The sequence below is a fragment of the Schistocerca piceifrons genome, chromosome 6 (assembly GCF_021461385.2).
Source record: "Schistocerca piceifrons isolate TAMUIC-IGC-003096 chromosome 6, iqSchPice1.1, whole genome shotgun sequence".
NCBI classification, from domain to species: Eukaryota; Metazoa; Arthropoda; class Insecta; order Orthoptera; family Acrididae; genus Schistocerca; species Schistocerca piceifrons.
In genome coordinates, this window is record NC_060143.1 from 469,301,611 (window position 1) to 469,325,016 (window position 23,406).

Here is a 23,406-nt window from a genome sequence, read left to right on the forward strand (position 1 = left end):
ATTTGTTATCAACCTAGTATCGTCCGGGAAATATACAGGTAATGCTTGCTGAATGTTAAGTGGAACATGATTCACACATACAGTGTGTAGCGGATATACGTGCAGATGTTTCTGTTGATGACTGAGGACAGCGTACTGAACCATATCAGCCGCGCGGAGTGGCTTCGCGGTTTGAGGCGCCATGTCACGGATTGCGCGGCCCCTTCTGCCAGAGGTTCGAGTCCTCCCTTGGCCATGGTTGTGTGTGTTGTTCGTAGCAGGAGTTAGTTTAAATTAGTTCAAGTAGTTTGTAAGTGTAGGGACAGATGACCTCAGCAGTTTAGTCCCTTAGGAATTCAAACACATACATTTGAACCATATTAGATGAGTAATTACGTAATCTGCAAACTATTAAATATAGCTATGACGAGTCACATATTTTTAGGTTGTACAGTATATCCAAGTACATGTGGTAATTGCAAGCCATTAATGCTTGTTTTCTCGTGGGCACCAGGTAAGGTGCTGAGGTATGAACATGTGGACGTACGACCACGCAGAACACATCAGGTACATTCCGACGGCAACTCCTCATGGTGCGGCAGACATGTAAGTTTCTTCCAGCTCCGAAGTCATCTGTTTGCTCGTCCACCTCTGGGACGCATTTTCTCCAGTCTTCCACGAGCAACAAGGCCGTTTAGGATCCTAGTGCGGCATGTACTGCTGTCGCTTGATATGGAGCAAGTACAATCGAAAAACCAGGGTTTTAACGATGTCCCACAATAGTTACTGCAGATGCCCAGAATAATTATAGATATGGTGCAGTTCAGGAGAGGTGGCACTCTAGCTGATGTTTTTAGTATATTATTTTATGACATTTTATGTGAGCAACACAACTCCATCGCTGTCTTTAAGTATGGGTCGAAATTCTCCAATCTCCATTTCATCTGTGTATACTTCCGTTTCTGTAAAATTGTCTTCAAGTTCATCTCCCTTGTATAGACCCACGACATACTCCTTACAACTTTTGACATTCCCTTCTTTGCTTAGGACTTGTTTTCCATCAAAGTTCTGGATTTTCACACAGCTACTTCTCTTTTCCCCAAAGGTCTCATTAATTGTCCTGTAGGCTTTATCTGTCTTTCTTCTCATGATATTTGCTTCTATATCCGTACATTTCTCCTCTAGCCATTCTTGCTTAGCTATTTTGCACCGCCCGTCAATTTGATTTTTTAAACCATTGTATTCCCTTTCGGCAACTTTTCTTGCTGCATTTATCTAATTTCTCCTTTCATCAGTTAAATTCAAATCCTTTGCCTTATCCAAGGATTTCTGCTAGGCCTTGTCCTTTTGTCTATTCCATCCTCTGCTGTCTTCATTATTCCATCTCTTAAACGTACTCATTCGGCTTCTATTGTGTTCCCTTCCTCTGTTGGTTGCTCTGTTGTTTTCCCTGATTGTATATGCAAGGTCCGACTGCCTCGAGGCTTTTCTGTGTAGGACGAAGAATTACTTGCGACCTTGCAGGCGCTGAAACAGATGAGATGTTCCTCGAGTGCAAAATTCCTTGTCTATTCCGATTCTCTGAGTGCCCTTCACTCTTTACAGCGCTTGTACCGACCTGATAAAGTAATCAAGAATTTACAGGACGCTTTCCACCAACTACCACGGCTTCGGAAGAAGCGTCTTTTTTCTGGGTACCAGGGCACGTGGGTATTGCGGAGAAAGAAAGGGCGGATGTAGCAGCCAAGGAGGCGTATCTTGATTCTCAGTGTTTTTAGAGTGCCGTCCAACTGCATGCTGTCACCTCGATGTTGAGGCCATGCTTTGATGGTAAGACGAGTGGCTGGAAGTGAGAGATAATAAGCTGCGTCTCATAAAGCCAACTGCGCGGCCGTGACGTACTTCCTTTTAGCTAAGAAGATGGGATGAGATCCTGCTTGCTCGGCTTCACAAAGGCCACAGTCCTCTGACGCAGTGCTTCTTGCTACGGCGAAGGGACATTCCAATGTGTGGTGCTTGCAGTATACAGATTACTATGGGCAAAATCGTTTTTTTTTTATTTACTTATTTACCAGAAGGCAGCTGCATGTTTGCAGGCGATCTGTCCTCCTCTGAGTTCTACGGTTTAAAGATGTGTCGATCTTCTTTCCTAAAATTTTTGGGACACATTGTTAATGTGTTAATAGTGTGACTGGCTCACCCATGCTTTTTTAGCAAGTCGTCAGCCAGTAACATTTCCCTGTGTCTTTCTTTTACCTCTTCTACACAACGTTTGGAAGAGCACAAGGGAAATTGTAGAAGAGGAGAAACGGGACGATCAGCTTTTGCGGAGCATGCTTTCTAGCCGGGGAACCACAATATTCGTTTCGAGGAGACGCAAGTAATAGCGGCCACAAGCGGATACTACGAAAGGCTCTAGAGGGAGGCAATCGAAATCGCTAAACACCCAAAATATTTCAACCGAAAGGAGGAGGGCGTGAAATTAAACGGTATATGGATGCCGGTGTTAAAGAAGATGTGTACCACCCGTCCACTACTGGGTGATGGCAACGGCGATCGACGGCGACGGACAGCGGCCAATTGCACTGACGTTTTCAAAACACTTGACGTCACACCGCGGCGCGGGAGCGCGCTGACACGGAATTTAGCGGCAGTCAGTAGCGAGCCAGTGGGTGTGTTGGACCTTCCATCGACCTACGGACCCCCTTGAAGACGTCTCCCGCAGTCGGAGACGAAAAGTTGGGAATTGAAACAAAATTCATCAACCGACCACGGCATAACAGCCCGGATAACTATAATGAACATGATATTTCCGGCCGTGAAAGTCTACACTTAAAGTACTACATGAATTTTACTATGTGGGAAGCAAACTAACTAATGATGGTCGAAGTAGGGAGGATATAAAATGTAGACTGGCAACGGCAAGAAAAGATTTTCTGAAGAAGAGAAATTTGCTAACATCGAGTATAGATTTAAGTGTCAGGAAGTCCTTTCTGAAAGTAATTGTATCGGGTGTAGGCCTGTATGGAAGTGGACATGGACGACAAACAATTTAGACAGAAAAAGAATAGACGATTTTGAGATGTGGTGCTACAGAAGAGTGCTGAAGATTAGATGGGTAGATCGTGTAACTAATGAAGAGGTACCGAGTAGAATGGGGAAGAACAGAAATTTGTGGTACAACCTGACGTAATGAAGGGATCCGTTGGTAGGACACATTCTGAGGCATCAATGGATCACCAGTTTAGAATTGTAGAGAAGAGTTACGGGTAAAAACCGAAGAGGGCGACCAATACATGAATACAATAACCAATCGATGGCACTAATTACTCAGAGATGAAGGGGCTTGCACAGGATAAAGTAGCGTGGAGAGCTGCGTCAAAGTAGTCTTTCGACAGAAGAACACAACAAGAACAACCCTTGCAGCATTGCAATTTCCTTAAATTGTCAAGCAATTCTGTATTTATGCATTTGCTACAAAAGATTTGAATCACTTCGATGTCTAATTAGAACACGTTATAGTTTTAGCTGCAATGTGTGTTGTAAGCGATTCGACTCCTTTAAATTGTCGCTTCAAGAGCTGTCTGCGATTGCACTTACATAATCTCAGATATGTAAAGGTTTTGGAGCTCTTTACGTAAAATACAACCATCAAAATCTTGTTGCCTGAGATGTTCATCTCATTGTTTGTAAAGCTATTCGCTAACGCTGATATCATACGAGCTATCTGGTGATCATGGTCATGATTTTAGCTTCAGTGCAAACGATTTAAATTTTTGAGCACTTCCTCTGTTTGTGATGTAGTTGGTACACTTATGAGGTAAAGTGACTGGACAAAGTGTTACGGTAAGTGTGCCGTGTACGATGTTCGAATGCTGCGCCCAGGTGTGGCTTGGAAAATAAAATAGTGTCACAGGGAGCGTCTCTTGAGGCTTATAGTATGGACTGTGGGATATTATTATCCTCCTACAGTACGAGTGATGGAACTCTAAAATGGTCTGTGCAGTTGATCAATACCTGTATATTTAATAGGATCGTCTCATGTGCTCAATGCCTGCACGCATGCGGTATTTGTTTTCGATATATGGGGGGAGGGAGATGCGGTAAAGGAATTATCTAGTTATCTATCGGATGAAGTTAGTTGAGCTTTTATAGTTCGTAATTTTTCTCTGATGAATGATACAGAATAACGAAGATAGCATGTTGGGGAGATAGATGTGAATGGACGTGGATCTCTAGTATTTGTATGTAGTTTCGAGAAGCACCACAACGCAGTAGCAAAATCCACGTCCTTCCCCAGTTTTCATACTGTCTTTTATACTACTCCGTGTTGCAGGAGCAGGCTTTGTTTCCGTCGAATGGTCAAAACACAGTTCTGTCTCAGTAACTCAGCTTCGCCTGTTTCTATACGGATTCCAGGAGGTGGTAGATGTAGTTTCATCTGACCCCTACTCAGTTCCGTCTTACACTGGAACGATCACGTCCGCAAAGCTGCAGGGATGGTAGCGTAGAGTCTGAGGGGGCAGTTGCAGGATGCATAGGGGCTACCTAAATTGAGGTAGTAATTTTACTGTAGCAGATAGGTTCGAAAAGGTAACTCTTTTTGAGATATGTGAGTGCCAGAAATATGATTCACTAGTGCCTGCAATCATTAATGGACTTCTCCATAGGTTCCAACGCAGGTATGAGCTTGAATGGAAAGACTTGATTCCAAATATCTGACAGCATTTCTAGGAGATAGCGTGGCATTAGAGATCTGAAAAGCTTGTATACATTTCTTACGACCTAAATCACCGCACCATCTACTACTGTTTGTGATCCTTCTCAATCAACCATTGCCTATCGCCCAATGGATGTATCACTGACTCTCTGACACTGCATTGAAACAGAATGCGTTACAAGTACTGCCACGTGTCCCCTGGTGGGAAGTTCAAATTCTATCAGGACAACACAACCTCTACTAACCCCAAAAAAATGGCGGGAAAGAAAGGTCACTAGGGTTACCTCCACTAACCTAAGTCATGTGACCGCCACCTCATCCTAGGAAACGACGCCAAGTTTGAATTTTGGCAGGAAGGTAGGGCAATTGGGCTACCTCTACTAACCTAAGAAAATGGCGGGAAAGAAAGGGCACTTGGGCTACCTCCATTAACCTAAGTCACTCGACCGCCACCTCGTCCTAGGAAATGGCCGAAAATTTGAAATTGGCAGCAAATAAAGGTCACTTGGTCTTTTGACCCGACCGATAACTCAACCTGGTAAATGGTGGGGAGAGGACTCGACCTGTGCTTGACGTAAGTCTTTATTTTGCATGCACTATTTATTTAAACAATTAGAAGCAGTACCACTGTCAAGTGTGTTCACCATGGGTGGTGGGTCTAGTACATAATACCACCACCAGAGGGCGCTGTCGCCCCTTCTGTGACATAATCAAAGATGGCAGTCTGATGGTGGAGAGGAAGGGCCTCGTAATAGGAAATTCAGGGGTATATAGTTTATTTATAAGAAAATCGGTTTGTCGGGGTTGGATTTCTCTTGCTCATTATTCTCTGCTGTTTGGAAACATGTAGGTCTTGTAAGAAGTAATTACATGGAGCAAACATGAGGCATGACCTATATACTTCTTATTGCGTCATCCCAAACGTAAACTTGGAATTGCATTGTATTCAATCCACTGAAACCACTACATTTACATGCTCTTGATTTAAGAGACGTTTCCCAATACAGATAAAAGATTCAGTGAAACGGAAGATCTCAATCCATTCAATTATGTTATCTAGGTAGGGAAAAAGCCATTTTCTTATTGACACTTCCTGGCAAATGAAAACTGAGTACCAGACCGAGACTCCAGCTCGGGACCTTTGCCTTACGGAGGCAAGTGCTCTACCAGATATAATCCGCCAGGAAGTTTCATATCAGCGCACACTCTGTTGCAGAGTCAAAATCTCATTCTGGAAACACCCCCCAGGCTGAGGCTAAGCCACGTCTTCCCAGTATACTTCCTTCCAGGAGTGCTAGTTCTGCAAGGTTCGCAGAAGAGCTTCTGTGAAATTTGGAATGTAGGAGACGAGGTGCTGGCGGAAGTAAAACTGAGAGGATGGGGCGTGAGTCGTGCTTGAGTATCTCAGATGGTAGAGCACTTGCCCTAATGGGAAAGGTCCCGTGTTCCAGTCTCGGTCCGACACACAGTTTTAATCTACCACGAGGTTTCGTATCAGCGCAAACTCCGTTGCAGAGTGAAAATCTCGTTCTGGAAGCATTTTCTTATTATCCACATCATTCTATGCACATCAAGTTTCTTTAACAAAATGCCGTGGTACAGTGTTAAAGAATTTACATGGGCCTAGTAAGCTGCATATTCTCGTTCATCTGACATTTCTAGAACTACAGTTTCAAATGGTGCCACTGAAATTGTTGTCCATTTTCTAGTCCTGAGGCCGAACTGTTCATCACCGAGTAGTCTGCTACAGCACAGAGAGTCACGAACCCGTTTTTTCAGCAATTTAAAGTACCTTTGAATAGGATGATAGTGCTGAGACAGATCGGTGCTTTCCTACATTTTCATTGTCATCTAATTTGTACAGAGGAAGAATCTTTATACCCTCTAGATGCAGTTCAAAATGGTTCCAATGGCTCTGAGCACTATGGGATTTAACTTCTAAGGTCATCAGTCGCCTAGAACGTAGAACTACTTAAACCTAACTAACCTAAAGACATCACACACATCCATGCCCGAGGCAGGATTCGAACCTGCGACCGTAGCGGCCGCGCGGTTCCAGACTGTAGCACCTTTAACCGCTTGGCCAACCCGGCCGGCTCTCTAGATGCAGTGGACTGCATGTTAGATATCAATGATTTACTAACAATGTCCAATAAAGGTCCGTCAGTCGTGTTTATCCAATGAGTATCACGCCATCCTTATTCTGAATTTGTGTATGGCTACTTATATTTTCTTGGTGTGGGTGTCCTGGTTGAAATTACTCCATACCGTTTAGTGACACATCTGTACAATGAAAATAAATTTCACTTAGTGTACACAGAAAATCTGCAAGAGAACTTTATACGCTCTCGTATGTTGGTCTTTCTTTCTTCTGTTTAATACAAAGTTTAATTGTAAAGGTATCTACGTGTACTGTTAACTAATAACAAATGGGAATATTGCTTTTATTGCTTTCAATCTTACTCACATACAGTTTGCAACATATATATTTGTTATAGTGAAAATAAATCAAATGTTGCGGTAGTCCTAGGTGTTCTAATAGGCCTGAGTTACATGAGGTTTTCAGAAAAATTTCTGTAGCCTATAGGCACGCCACTCCCGGAAAAGCCAATTGAGTATTTCATGAAATTTTTTCCTCGAATATTGGTTTGAATAATATCATGTACCTCCTCTTCTCACTGCCTCCAGGTGGGTAGGAGGCAGGTTTTTTGTCATTTCACAACACTTCATCACATTTTATGAATTAGATAAAACTAATATTGATAAATGATGCTAAACCTGTCCCGCTTATTATCAGAAATATTATGAAATTGAGGACAGTTCACCGTTCACCGCACAAAGAAGCACTGAGTAACAGCATGAACACAGGCAGCCCATTCTGTGTGCCTGTCTGTCCCTCAGTGCTTTATCTCCTCATGAGCAATTATCATTACTGGAGTCTGTGAACTACACTCCTGGAAATTGAAATAAGAACACCGTGAATTCATTGTCCCAGGAAGGGGAAACCTTATTGACACATTCCTGGGGTCAGATACATAACATGATCACACTGACAGAACCACAGGCACATAGACACAGGCAACAGAGCATGCACAATGTCGGCACTAGTACAGTGTATATCCACCTTTCGCAGCAATGCAGGCTGCTATTCTCCCATGGAGACGATCGTAGAGATGCTGGATGTAGTCCTGTGGAACGGCTTGCCATGCCATTTCCACCTGGCGCCTCAGTTGGACCAGCGTTCGTGCTGGACGTGCAGACCGCGTGAGACGACGCTTCATCCAGTCCCAAACATGCTCATTGGGGGACAGATCTGGAGATCTTGCTGGCCAGGGTACTTGACTTACACCTTCTAGAGCACGTTGGGTGGCACGGGATACATGCGGACGTGCATTGTCCTGTTGGAACAGCAAGTTCCCTTGCCGGTCTAGGAATGGTAGAACGATGGGTTCGATGACGGTTTGGATGTACCGTGCACTATTCAGTGTCCCCTCGACGATCACCAGTGGTGTACGGCCAGTGTAGGAGATCGCTCCCCACACCATGATGCCGGGTGTTGGCCCTGTGTGCCTCAGTCGTATGCAGTCCTGATTGTGGCGCTCACCTGCACGGCGCCAAACACGCATATCACCACCATTGGCACCAAGGCAGAAGTGACTCTCATCGCTGAAGACGACACGTCTCCATTCGTCCCTCCATTCACGCCTGTCGCGACTCCACTGGAGGCGGGCTGCACGATGTTGGGGCGTGAGCGGAAGACGGCCTAACGGTGTGCGGGACCGTAGCCCAGCTTCATGGAGACGGTTGCGAATGGTCCTCGCCGATACCCCAGGAGCAACAGTGTCCCTAATTTTCTGGGAAGTGGCGGTGGGGTCCCCTACGGCACTGCGTAGGATCCTACGGTCTTGGTGTGCATCCGTGCGTCGCTGCGGTCCGGTCCCAGGTCGACGGGCACGTGCACATTCCGCCGACCACTGGCGACAACATCGATGTACTGTGGAAACCTCACGCCCCACGTGTTGAGCAATTCGGCGGTACGTCCACCCGGCTTCCCGCATGCCCACTATACGCCCTCGCTTAAAGTCCGTCAACTGCACATACGGTTCACGTCCACGCTGTCGCGGCATGCTACCAGTGTTAAAGACTGCGATGGAGCTCCGTATGCCACGGCAAACTGGCTGACACTGACGGCGGCGGTGCACAAATGCTGCGCAGCTAGCGCCATTCGACGGCCAACACCGCGGTTCCTGGTGTGTCCGCTGTGCCGTGCGTGTGATCATTGCTTGTACAGCCCTCTCGCAGTGTCCGGAGCAAGTATGGTGGGTCTGACACACCGGTGTCAATGTGTTCTTTTTTCCATTTCCAGGAGTGTATTAAGCTTAATCTAATCGACTTCTGTTATGAAGACCACGTACATAGAGCATTTTTCATTACTAGAGTCTATGAACCAATAAGCTTATTGTAATCGACTTGTGCTGATGAAGACCAAGTACATAGGAAACTTCACTGCATATGGCAATTCGGAGGTGCAATTCTTGACTTATGCTTGCCACTGGAAGATTCCTAATTTGAGGCAAAGAGACTGTATTCGCGTGATTTGCACTAGGCACAACACAACATATGAAGTTCTCGACTGAAATTTGTACCTCCTTGCTGCATTCTGAAGGAGAGTGACCTCAACTATGATGTATTTGAGTGCAGGGTACAGTAGATCTATGTCCAGGAAGATATGAATGCATTTTATATTATATATTTACTATAGACTAACATTTTAAGGGCACCTCAAAAATTTGAGGAACACTTAAGATGCTAAACACCTGAGCTGCGTTAATGGTCTATTATTGTCTTCTGTGTGATGACGGATGGCTGGAAATATATACTGCATCAGCCAACAGAAGAACGTAACTTAGAAAAAGGCTGAGGGAACGATAAAAATTTACAGATGGAATCAATTGTAGTAGGAAAGGAACCTGAATTCATCACATATTCGTGGCGTTAACAATTTATCTGTCATGGACTCACCTAAGCAGACCAGCTACCAATTCCATAATAGCATATCTTTTCATCACAGATATTTATTAGATTAGGCCTGTAAAGAAAATTGTTTGCTTCGTTACTTTACTGATACACACTACTGGCCATTAAAATTGCTACACCAAGAAGAAATACAGATAACAAACGGGTATTCATTGGACAAATATATTACACCAGAACTGACATGTGATTACACTTTCACGCAATTTGGGTGCATAGATCCTGAGAAATCAGTAACAAGAACAACCACCTCTGGCCGTAATAACGGCCTTGATGCGCCTGGGCATTGAGAGAAACAGAGCTTGGATGGCGTGTACAAGTACAGCTGCCCATGCAGCTTCAACACGATACCTCAGTTTATCAAGAATAGTGACAGGCGTATTGTGACGAGCTAGCTGCTCGGCCACCATTGAACAGACGTTTTCAGTTGGTGAGGGATCTGCAGAATGTGTTGGCCAGGGCAGCAGTCGAACATTTTCTGTATTTAGAAAGGCTCGTACAGGACCTGCAACATGCGGTCGCGCATTATCCTGCTGAAATGTAGGGTTTCGCAGGAATCGAAAGAAGGGTAGAGCCGCGGGTCGCAACACATCTGAAATGTAACGTCCACTGTCAAGGTGCCATCAATGCGAACAAGAGGTGACCGAGTCGTGTAACCAATTGCATCCCATACCATCACGCCGGGTGATACGCCAGTATGGCGATGACGAATACACGCTTCCAATGTGCGTTCACCGTGATATCACCAAACACGAATGCGATCATCATAATGCTGTAAACAGAACCTGGATTCATCCAAAAAATTACGTTTTGCCATTCGTGCACCCAGGTTCGTCGTCGAGTACACCATCGCAGGCGCTCGTGTCCGTGATGCAGCGTCAACGGTAACCGCAGCCACTGTCTCCGAGTTGATAGTCCATGCTGCTGCAAACGTCGTCGAACTGTTCGTGCAGATGGTTGTTGTCTTGCAAACGTCCCCATCTGTTGACTCAGGGATCGAGACGTGGCTGCACGATCCGTTACAGCCACGCGGATAAAATGCCTGTCATCTCGACTGCTATTGATACGAGGCCGTTGGGATCCAGCAGGCCGTTCCGTATTACCTTCCTGAACCCACCGATTCCATATGCTGCTAACAGTCATTGGATCTCGACCAATGCGACCAGCAGCGTCGCTATACGATAAACAGCAACCGCGATAGGCTACAATCCGACCTTTATCAAAGTCGGGAAGTCGGGAACGTGATGGTACACATTTCTCTTCCTTGCATGAGGCATCACAACAACGTTTCATCAGGCAACGCCGGTCAGTTGCTGTTTGTGTATGAGAAATCGGTTGGAAACTTTCCTCATGTCAGCACGTTGTAGGTGTAGCCACCGGCGCCTACCTTGTGTGAATGCTCTGTAAAGCTAATCATTTGCATAGCGCAGCATCTTCTTCCTGTGGGTTGAATTTCGTGGCTGTAGCACGTCATCTTCGTGGTGTAGCAATTTTAATGGCCAGTCGTATAAATCTCATTTTTAGGTGCTTATTGTTTACTGGAATAAAATTAACGTTAGCTGATCTCAGTAATGCGTCCTGTTCGTGAGGTTATGCGTGAGAGGCATTCAATTAGCAAGAACGTGTTATGAATACTTTTTGTCACGTCTTCAAACATTTTTGCACGTCACAAACGTACAACTGCTGCCGACTTAATTTTATCTGACGTAGCGTGCGTTTCAATTTAAACGTTTTGCACCTGAAATGGAAAACATATCTGTTTTTCACCTTCTTGTTAGCCCAGCGTTTTTTCACCTGATCGAACTTCTAAGCAGAATGTATAGATGGCGAATAGATTTTACAAGCACAGCATGAGACCGTAGCGTAACTGTAAATACACTCTTGGAAATGGAAAAAAGAACACATTGACACGGGTGTGTCAGACCCACCATACTTGCTCCGGACACTGCGAGAGGGCTGTACAAGCAATGATCACACGCACGGCACAGCGGACACACCAGGAACCGCGGTGTTGGCCGTCGAATGTCGCTAGCTGCACAGCATTTGTGCACCGCCGCCGTCAGTGTCAGCCAGTTTGCCGTGGCATACGGAGCTCCATCGCAGTCTTTAACACTGGTAGCATGCCGCGACAGCGTGGACGTGAACCGTATGTGCAGTTGACGGACTTTGAACGAGGGCGTATAGTGGGCATGCGGGAGGCCGGGTGGACGTACCGCCGAATTGCTCAACACGTGGGGCGTGAGGTCTCCACAGTACATCGATGTTGTCGCCAGTGGTCGGCGGAAGGTGCACGTGCCCGTCGACCTGGGACCGGACCGCAGCGACGCACGGATGCACGCCAAGACCGTAGGATCCTACGCAGTGCCGTAGGGGACCGCACCGCCACTTCCCAGCAAATTAGGGACACTGTTGCTCCTGGGGTATCGGCGAGGACCATTCGCAACCGTCTCCATGAAGCTGGGCTACGGTCCCGCACACCGTTAGGCCGTCTTCCGCTCACGCCCCAACATCGTGCAGCCCGCCTCCAGTGGTGTCGCGACAGGCGTGAATGGAGGGACGAATGGAGACGTGTCGTCTTCAGCGATGAGATTCGCTTCTGCCTTGGTGCCAATGATGGTCGTATGCGTGTTTGGCGCCGTGCAGGTGAGCGCCACAATCAGGACTGCATACGACCGAGGCACACAGGGCCAACACCCGGCATCATGGTGTGGGGAGCGATCTCCTTCACTGGCCGTACACCACTGGTGATCGTCGAGGGGACACTGAATAGTGCACGGTACATCCAAACCGTCATCGAACCCATCGTTCTACCATTCCTAGACCGGCAAGGGAACTTGCTGTTCCAACAGGACAATGCACGTCCGCATGTATCCCGTGCCACCCAACGTGCTCTAGAAGGTGTAAGTCAACTACCCTGGCCAGCAAGATCTCCGGATCTGTCCCCCATTGAGCATGTTTGGGACTGGATGAAGCGTCGTCTCACGCGGTTTGCACGTCCAGCACGAACGCTGGTCCAACTGAGGCGCCAGGTGGAAATGGCATGGCAAGCCGTTCCACAGGACTACATCCAGCATCTCTACGATCGTCTCCATGGGAGAATAGCAGCCTGCATTGCTGCGAAAGGTGGATATACACTGTACTAGTGCTGACATTGTGCATGCTCTGTTGCCTGTGTCTATGTGCCTGTGGTTCTGTCAGTGTGATCATGTGATGTATCTGACCCCAGGAATGTGTCAATAAAGTTTCCCCTTCCTGGGACAATGAATTCACGGTGTTCTTATTTCAATTTCCAGGAGTGTAGTATTATGGATGTGCATTACTGATGCAGTAAGGACCCAATTGTACAAAAAAGGTGCACCAGAGTATTTTACGCAGTACCATCTCGTATTTTTTCCTCAGTGGCAGAGGCTTTTCGCCAGTGGCCTTGTCGCAGCGGTAACACCGTTTCCCGTCAGATCACCGAAATTAAGCGCTGTCGGAGTGGGCTAGCACTTGAACTGGAGACCATCTAGTTGCCGTGTGCTGTTGGCAAGCGGGATGCAAGTGCCGTCCCGGCCGAAATGCCGGCTGTAGCGTTTCTTCAGACCACTTCCGCCATCAGTCTAATATCCTTACTCTGAACTAAAACACTCTTCACACGAAGTCGCCATACCCACCAGAATACGACTCAGACCACGGTTAGGATGCCCCAACAGTTTATTTCTTCATAAATCAATATGTGTACGAATTCCAACTATAACGAACGAGGATCTCAGATTTGACACTTCTTATTTTCAGACTGTTAAGCCTCCCACATTTGTTTTCCCAAAGAGATTTAATTCTGAACCACGACATCATATTTTTTTCGGTATCTTCCAAGACGCAGGGTCTCCTTAAGTTCGTAGTAGTGTGCCGTTCGTTTATTTCACCCTATCGGATCAGCATGCCAGGCAATGGGTTTGCAATTCGAGACTAATTTTCCAAGTAACGCGCATGTAGTGCACTGGTCTTGATGTTGATTTACTGGTTCAGGAGATAAAAACAGTACTTTTATTCTGTCTAATTGCAGGAGATACAAACAGTACTTTTACTCTGTCTAATTGCCAGTTATCCCTCTTACACGTTCCTAAGAATTAGAATCATTTACACTTTCTACGTATTGTATAGGTACTTCACAGTTATGAGCCAGCCGGTGATGTCAACTGCAACAGCTTTCTTCGTAACTTGTTTATCAACATCAGTTGTTATCTCATAATACATTGCAGTAGTCAGCTGCAGTACTAACACGGAACAGCAGTATCATAGATGGCATTACCATTATTTCATAATGTCTTTGTTTCAATTTGATCAGGACTCTTTTAGCAAACTGTACTGAGACACTTGTTTGAAGTGTTAAATGGGGTAGCGCTTCTCCCGAATTTCTTTCCAGTGCCGCTGGTCAAAGGCCTTGATACAAAGGAAAAGGTGCCATACATGGACAGTACTTTAAGTGTTTCATTTCGTAATCTAGTTCTCTCAGCATCACGTGATGTAATTCGACTACATTCCATTATCCTCGTTTTGTTATTGTTGGTGTTCATATTATATCCTCCTTTCAAGAGGACGATTCCAATCCGTTCAACTGATCTTCCAAGTTCTTTGCTGTCTCTGACAAAATTGCAATGTCATAGGCAAAACTCAAAGTTTTTATTTCTCCTCCCTGGACTTTAATTCCTGATCCAAATTTTTCTGTTGCTTCCTTTACTGCTTGCTCAACAGACAGATTGCGTAACATTGGGGAAAGGCTACAACCCTGTCTCACTACCTTTTTAACCACTGCTTCCCTTTCGTGCCCCTCTACCCTTATAACAGCCATATGGTTTCGGTACAAACTGTAAGTAAGTAGCCTTTCAGTCCCTGTATTTTACCCTACCACCTTTCGAATTTGAAACAGAGTATTCCAGCAAACATTGTCAAAAGCTTTCTCTATCTAAGTCCAGAAATTCCATAAACATTGGTTTATCTTTCCTTAACCTGTCTTCCATGAGAAATTGTAGGGTCAGTATTGCCTCGTATGTTCATACATTCCTTCGGAATCCAAAATGATCTTCCCAGGGGTCGACTTCTACCTGCATTTGCATTCTTCTGTAAAGCGTTCGTATTCGTATTTTGCAACCGTAACGTATTAAAGTGATAGTGCGGTAATTTTCACACCTTTAAATACCTGCTTTCCTTGGAGTTGGAATTACTATATTCTTCTTGACGTTCGTGGGTATTTCACCCGTCTCATACATCTTGCTCACCAAATGGAAGAGTTTTGTCATGGCTGGCTTTCCCAAGGCAATCAATAGCTCCAACGGAATGTCTTCTATTCCCGGGGCCTTCTTTCGGCTCAAGTCATTCAGTGCTTTGTCGAATTCTTCACGCAGCATCATATCTCCCTTCTCATCTTCATCTACATCCTGTTCCATTTCCATAACGTTGCCCTCAAATACATCTCTCTTATATAGTCTCTCTACATATTCCTTCCACCTTTCTGCATTCCCTTCTTTGCTTAGGACAGGTTTTCCATCTGAGCTCTTGCTATTCATACAGGTGGCCTCTTTAATTTGCCTTTATGCGACATCTATCTTGCCACTAGTGATATATACTTCTACATCCTTACACTTGTCCTCTAGCTATTACTGCTTAGCCATTTTGAATTTCATGTCGATCTCATTTTTTAGACATTTAAATTTCCTTTCATCTATCTCATTTCCTCCATTTACGTATTTTCTCCTTTCATCGATTAAATTCAATGTCTCTTGTGTTACCCAAGGATTTCTAATAACCCTCGTCTTTTTACCTGCTTGGTCCTCTGCTGCCTTCACTATTTCACCTCTCAATGCTGCCCATTCTTTTTCTATTGTGTTCCTTTCCCCTGTTTTCGTCAGTCATTCCATAATACCACCTTTGAAAATTTTTACAACTTCCGGTTCTTTCAGTTTCTCTAGGTCCCATCTCCTAACATTCCTACCTTTTCGCAGTTTCTTAAGTTTTAATCTGCATTTTATAAGCAATAAATTATGGTCAGAGTCCACATCTGCCGGTGGAAATGTCTTACAATTTAAAACCCACTTCCGCCATTTCTGTTTTACTATCATATAATCAATCTGAAACCTCCCGGTGTCTCCAGGTCTCTTCCATGTGTACAACCTTCTTTCATGATTCTTAAACCAAGTGTTAGCTATGATTAAATTATGCTCTGTGGAAAATTCTACCAGGCTCCTTCCTCTTTCGTTCCTTTCCCCCGATCCATATTCATCTACAACATTTCTCCTCTCTTCCTTTTCCTATACCGAATTCCAGCCCACGGTGTATATTAAATTTTAGTCACCCTTAACGATCTGAATTATTTCCTTTATCTCATCAAACATTTCCTCAATCTCCTGCGGAGCTAGTTGGCATATAAACTTGTAGTACCGTGGTAGGTGTGGGCTTCGTGTCTAATTTGGCTATAATAATACGTTTACTACACTGTACATAGTAGCTTGCCAGCGTTCCTATTTTGTTAATTGTTATTACACCTACTCTTGCATTGCCCCCATTTGATTTTGTATTTGTAGCCCGGTATTCAAACGACCAGAAGTCCTGTTCCTCCTGCCACCGAATATCACTGATTTCCACTGTATCTAGATTTAAACTCTCCATTTCTCTTTTTCAATTATCTAACCTACCTGCCCACTAAGGGTTTTGTTTCTCCTGATGACAACACCCTCCTGAGTAGTCCGTGGCCAGAGATCCGAATGCGGGACAATTTATCTCCAGAAAATTTCATCCAAGAGGATTCCATCATCATTTGACCATGCGGTAGAGTTTTATGTCCCTGGGAAAAATTACGGCTGTAGTGTCCCCTTGCTTTCAGTTGATCGTAGTACCAGAACAGCAAGGCTGTTTTGTTTGACGTTACAAGACTAGTTCAGTCAATCATCCAGAATGTTGCCCCTGCAACTACTGAAAATGCTGCTGCCCCTCTTCAGGAACCAAACGTTTGTCTGGCCTGTCAACAGATATCCGTCGGTTGTGGTTGCATCTACGGTGCGGCTATCTATATCGCTGAGGCACAAAAGCTTCTCCACTAAATGCATGGTCCATGGTCTTTGGGGGGCAGGGGATGCAAGAGTATCCAGGACTAACATAAGGGTTGTGGCTCTAAGGTAATTAATAAAATATAAATTGATGTGGGCTTAATAATACCTTTAATTTTTTCATTCTAATATGTTTTTCACCACGCCCTACATATTTACTTGCCAACGGCCTTGCCGCAGTGGTAACACCGGTTCCTTTCAGATCACCGATGTTAAGCGCTGCCGGGCTGGGCTAGCACTTGAATGGGTGACCATCCGGTCTTCCGAGCGCTGTTGGCAAGCGGGGTGCATTCAGCCCTTGTGAGGCAAACTGAGGAGCTACTTGACTGAGAAGTAGCGGCTTCGGTCTCGGAAACTTGCATAAGGCTGGGAGAGCGGTGTGCTGACCTCATGTCCCTCCATATCCGCATCCCGTGACGCCTGTGGGCTGAGGATGACACGGCGGCTGGTCGGTCCGTTGGATCTTCGTGGCTTGTCCGGGCGGAGTTTAGTTTAGTTTTTTACCTATTTACTTACTTCGCAATTCCATATATTTACAAAGTAATTACGAATACTGCGCATGTTTAGCACTGTTTATTCATATTTATAAATTATAGAGTACAGCAATCAGTCGTCCTTTTTTAGATTTTATTACTCAAACCCAGATTTCGGCTAGTAGCTAGCCATTCTCAGTGCACTATTTTCTATTCTCAATGTATGTAAGTCCCTGTTGTAAGGGCGCCAGTCACAGTTCTTTGAATTTTGATAGATTTTTAGCTCTGCATGGTCATTTAGTAGCCGCAGTGCTTCGTATCATGTTCTTTTCCTGAATTAACCCATGACTTATCTCACTGGCTCCGAACGTTTTTGTCGTCGTTTACCTTATCAGTAACCATCTGGCCAGTTGTTATAGGTCAATATTGTCCTGTAACCTCATTTTACTTCTCATGATACAGTCATAACATTTATTGTATGCTTTCTGCATCATTTGTGGATATTGCTGTCGTTGGCATTTAGTACTGTGTTACACAGCCATATCCACTGCTGCAGGTCTGAAGACAAGCAGAAAACCTAACAGTGGGTTTGTGGTCTAATCCTGAACCTTCTCTCGAAACTGTGTGAAATGTTTTTGTTTCATATAGCCACACAACAAGAAGTAGATGATTTTGGTGCATGAAACGATGTGAATCGTTTGTAATCACATTGATGCTTACAAGTGGCTAGACTTTTGGGCTGTTGTATTGTTTTCCATGCTACATCTGTGGCGACGTGTTACATAGAAGATATCACAATATTGTCCGATAATGAGTAAAAAGTCCAAATTATCAAATAGCTAGCAATTCTGAAAATTATAGACATCAATACGGTAGTGTTATCATTTGAATTCCTATATCGCTCCATATAAATCCTCACTGATGCTCCCTAATGTTACGAAACTGATAATTTTTTATCGATAAATTATGAGTATGTCTTGATGAATTATCCTCCGTTCTCTTTAATTCGGCCAGTATTTTTTAATCATATTAATGTGACCTAAGTTGATAGCAGCTATTGTATCGATCGTATTTCTTCATTTTTGCCCCACAGTTTATTCTTGGTCTCAGACGCCTTCCTTCTTCAACCTACACTCCAATGTAGTGGGGGGAATTTTCTATGATAATGATATAATTCAGCGTACGGCTCACGAAAGCTTCCTTTAAAAATAGGCTGATAATTATGAAAACAAAATTTCAACGAGTCACCAACTCGTTATCTCTTAAAAATATCTTGGCAATTGTACACAGTATTTATATCTCGTGAATTCAGGAAAAGAATCGGCTATGCTCTGAAACGTGCTTGTTTTCATAACTCGTATCCACATGTGTGGAGATACAGATTTATCTCAGTTTCCTTTCACTTAACCACGTGAAAGCTTTCTCCTCGAGGTTGCGTACATAAACAGAAGAAGTGCTAAGAAAACAAGAAAGAGCGGAAGTCTGGAGAACACCTGAGTAAAAGAACACCTGAGTACATGCCCACGAACCCGAGGGTGTGTTCCATTTAGATAACTCACGTTTGGGGCCTGTCATATAGACCCAAGGCAGACAAAAGCATCAGACAAAATCACAATATTTACGCAGAGAGTACTGCTACTAAAGTATAAGAAATTCTAACGTGTGAAGATACTATTTAGTCGTGGGAAGTGAGAGACTAATGTCGAAGAAGATAACCAAGCTATGATACAACTTTGTAATGTGATAGTAAGGGAGCAACGTCATCAGTTACCATCACTGGCATTTCTCGTCGTTCAAGAGGTATCTTTTGGCGGTATTCTAGAATATCTAACACTTAGGCACAAGTACCAAGTTTGTTTCCTCATTACAGTCACCACATACTACAAAATATCAAAAAAGCAGCACGGTGAGTACAAAAGATATGTTATTGGAAAACAGGACTTGGTAGTGATGGGTGCTTAGTCTAATAATGATTATGAAACTTGTTTAACATCTCTCTTTCGGATCGTTTTCATGTTTAACGCCAACGCGCTGTAACGGTAAATATTACAATGAAAGGTGTGTAACCTGTGTTATCAGCTTAAAATTTGTATCTTTCTTTGAGCCATGGCAGCGAGGCGTGGATGATTAAATATGATGCTAGAGTAATGGAAGTCTTATGAGTTAATTTTCTGAAAAAAATAGTATTCTCATTAATGGGAAAATAAAGGTGAAACGACAGGAATAACCAACTACCATGCGATAGAAAGAAGAAAGAAATATTCAAGTGTAGGTCTCTAAATTAGTGTTGCATGGAAAGATGGAAGAAAGAACTGTTATTCATCACAATAAAAATATTGAAAACGAAAATTGTGTATTAGAATTTAAGATCTCACCTATAATTAATGTACATTGAGGCGACAAAAGTCATTGGATAGTGATATGCACATATGCAGATTGCAATAGCATCGCGTACACAAGTTATAAAAGGGTGACCCATTGGCGAAGCTGTCATTTGTAGTTGGGTGATTCATGTGCAACGTTTTAACAGACTTTGTACGCGGAATGGTAGTTGGAGCTAGATGCATGGAACATCCTGTTTTGGAAATCGTTAGGGAATTTAACATTCCGATATCCAAAATAATAAGAGTGTGCCGAAACTACCAAATTTCAGGCATTACGTCTCATCACAGGGGACCCAGTGGCTGACGGGCTTCACTTCACGAGCGAGAGCATCAGAGTTTGCGTAGAGTTGTCAGTGCTAACAGACAAGCAACACTGCGTGAAATAAAGAAAGAAATCAATGTGAGACGTACAACAAAAGTATCCTTTAGGACAGTGTTGCGAAAGTTCGTGTTGATGGCCTGTGGCAGCAGACGGCTGACACAAGTGCCTTTGCTGACAACAATCTCGCCTAAAAAAGGCATGCAGTTTTCATCCAAATGTTCCTGAATTTCACACAAGTGATTAGTTTCATTAGCTTTTATGGATGAGTTGCACTTAGCGTGATTTTTTTAACAGGTGTTGCTTGTAGGTACATTGCCAAAGTGTGATTTATTTTCAAAACCACATAGAGCTATGTGAACTATTACAGGTACTGCTGCAAAACGGGCAGACATCCATTTTTGCAGGTAATGTTTTAATTTTAATGCTCTGATGAAAACTTTACTGGTGTGTTTAGGGAGTACTGAACATTTATATATTTCTGCGCAATTCCGAAGTAGTAATGACACCAAAGTTCACCTTAATACGGCTTCATTTTTGAGAGGTGTGTTGTTGAATGGTGTTTTCTACCACTCGTCATCAGATCAATAACTGTTATTATTAAAGGTATGTTTACAGTCCAACGTAGTAAAGTATCACAGAATAGGCAAACAGATATTATGTTATCCAGTCCTTCCTGCAGGACATGAATTTCGCATGACACAGTAAGAGAACAGCAGTGTGTAATAAGATTTTGTATGAAGAAGTAGCAGTCACTACATTTTCATTTGCAGTTGCTCGGTAATTTCACGTACTGCATTTAGAGCATTGCATCTGGATGATTAGGAGTTATTATATTTTAGAGAGTTGTAGAGCCACATTTTATTTACAAATTTGCAGCACAGAGCATTTCACAGAAGTATCAGCCAAGAGATTACGTTACCACCGTAATTAGGAAACTACGCATAAGCGTTACACTTGTAAGTAGGCTGTTTATGTTTTTATGTTGGTAACGTCACGTAGGGTTCTGTATTAAAATCACTGGCTGTGCTGTGTGCAGTCTGTGGCTGGTTGGCATTGTTGGAATACTCGCTATTGTAGAGTTGGGCAGTTGGATGTGAACAGTGCGTAGCATTGTGCAGTTGGAGGTGAGCCGCCAGCAATGGTAGATGTGGGGAGAGAAATGGCAGAATTTTGACAGCGGACGATCTGGACGTGTGTCCGTCAGAAAAAGGAAATTTATTAGACTAGATGTCATGAACTGATATATATATATATATATATATATATATATATATATATATATATATATATATAATGATTTTTGAACACTATTAAGGTAAATACATTGTTTGTTCTCTATCAAAATCTTTCATTTGCTAACTATGCCTATAGTAGTTAGTGCCTTCAGTAGTTAGAATCTTTCATTTAGCTGGCAGTATTGGCGCTCGCTGCATTGCAGTAGTTTGAGTAACGAAGATTTTTTTGAGGTAAGTGATTCATGTAAGGTATAGGTTATTGTTAGTCAGGGCCATTCTTTTGTAGGGATTTAAAAGTCAGATTGCGTTGTGCTAAAAGAAATATTGCGTGTCAGTTTAGTGTTGATCAGAATAAGTAAAGAGAGAAATGTCTGAGTACGTTCTGTTTTGCTCAGCTGTTTGAAAATCAAATAACGTAGAGGTTTACCAGCACAGTAATACATAATTTTCCAAAGGGGACGTTTCACACTTTTATACATTACACACTAATTGTGCGTTTACAAAATGATAGGAAGAAAAAATGGTTACGTTTTCAGGTGTTTCAGGGTTGTTAAGGATGCTAAATTTACTTCAGAGTGCTGCTACTTCAGTCAGCAACATGGCTCTACTCCCGTTGGACGTCGATCTGAAATGAGGTTAGATGACAGGTACTGATATATTAGTGCCTAATGCTTCAACGCAATGCAAGTGTTCATCAGCCATACTGACTTGATATGATGGCGTCTTAGCCTCTTACGTGACCTGTGACCAGTAGGCTTCAATGGGCGAGAGATGTGGAGATGTGTCAGATGTGCTAACCAGGGCAACAATCGAACACAGGCTGTATTTTAGTAGGTTAGGATAACACCGGAAAAATGGGGTCTAATGTCACCCCGATGGTAGGAGACAGCCAATGGCCTTAACACGTCAGTCTTGGCTGATCTACTCCAAATCGTTTGATCTCGTTTCCATACCACTTTAGTGGCGTAATAAAGAATTACATTTTGTACTGCAGCCTATTGCCAGTGGAGAAACTTATGAGCGCAGTTTCTGTTCAAGGTTGTGAGTACCATATTACGTGAAACAATCATCACCGTTTTTCCTCATATTAAACTTTCATTATCACTATAACGAATATTCGAGGCACTTTTATCACTAAAAGATTCATTAAACAATAGCTAACGAAATTTTAGTAACACGTTATACTGCCAATTGTATATGACTTACGGCTGGCTACAGCAGACCCCTTCCAACTTAACATGGTGGCAGAATCAATCATCCTGAAAACTGTATCGGGCCCTTTCACCCGTGCAAGCTGTAGTTCATCAATGTTCAGCTATAACCACTGATGTTCATTAAACTACTTACTCATGATACCATGTTCTTAACATCATTATTTTAACAAAATTATTGGAAAGGTGATATACTAGTATGACTATAGTTCGAGTAAGGTCAACTTACGTTTTCATTGTGTTAATTATAAATTCTTCAGATTTAGCTTAATCCATCATATCACTAAATTTCAAACTCTTTTTTGATATACACTTCAGACAGGGTTATTACTCTCCTTATACTCAGACTGTAGACACCGTTTTTACCATTCGCCGTATGTGGTAGCGCTAAAACGCTTGTCACTTTTGTATACAGGTAGGTAGGTCAGTTCATTGGAATTTGACGATTCTTCTGCACGCCTCCTTCATGCAGTTGCAATTTCAGTGGTTAGCAATTTAGGTTGTTGCTTGGTTAAGTTTCGAACACAGTAAGTAGTGCAGACTTTCAGACTACCGTTTCACTACACGTACACGACGTTAATATGGTTTTCGTATTTGCAAGTAACTTTAGAAACGAAATTTCCTGGATAACGGAGTGAATCAGCGCTTGCGCAGGAGGTAACTTTTGTTGACAAATGCATGACGCTGAGAAGCGATGTTTCATTATCTTTTGTACAAAGTTGGCTTTCACAGATAACGGAGCAAATATACACACCAGTTAACCGGATGATTTACCCCTAGTCCTATTATCGCAATCATATAGGTATAGACTGATTCTCAACTTACTGCAGTCTGTGCATTACATCTCACATACGATCAGGTTACAGGTATAACCCAACGCTCGTTGTAAGTCCTGTATGGCTGATACTTAAATTTAATTCACTTTTTCTTTGGGAAAATGAAGGTAATATAGCGACATATTTT

At 43.4% G+C, this 23,406-nt stretch overlaps 1 pseudogene; it reads left to right on the forward strand.

The window, feature by feature from the left end:
* Positions 1-16,979: 16,979 nt before the first annotated feature.
* LOC124803729 lies at positions 16,980-17,097 on the forward strand (annotated as a pseudogene).
* Positions 17,098-23,406: the final 6,309 nt, after the last annotated feature.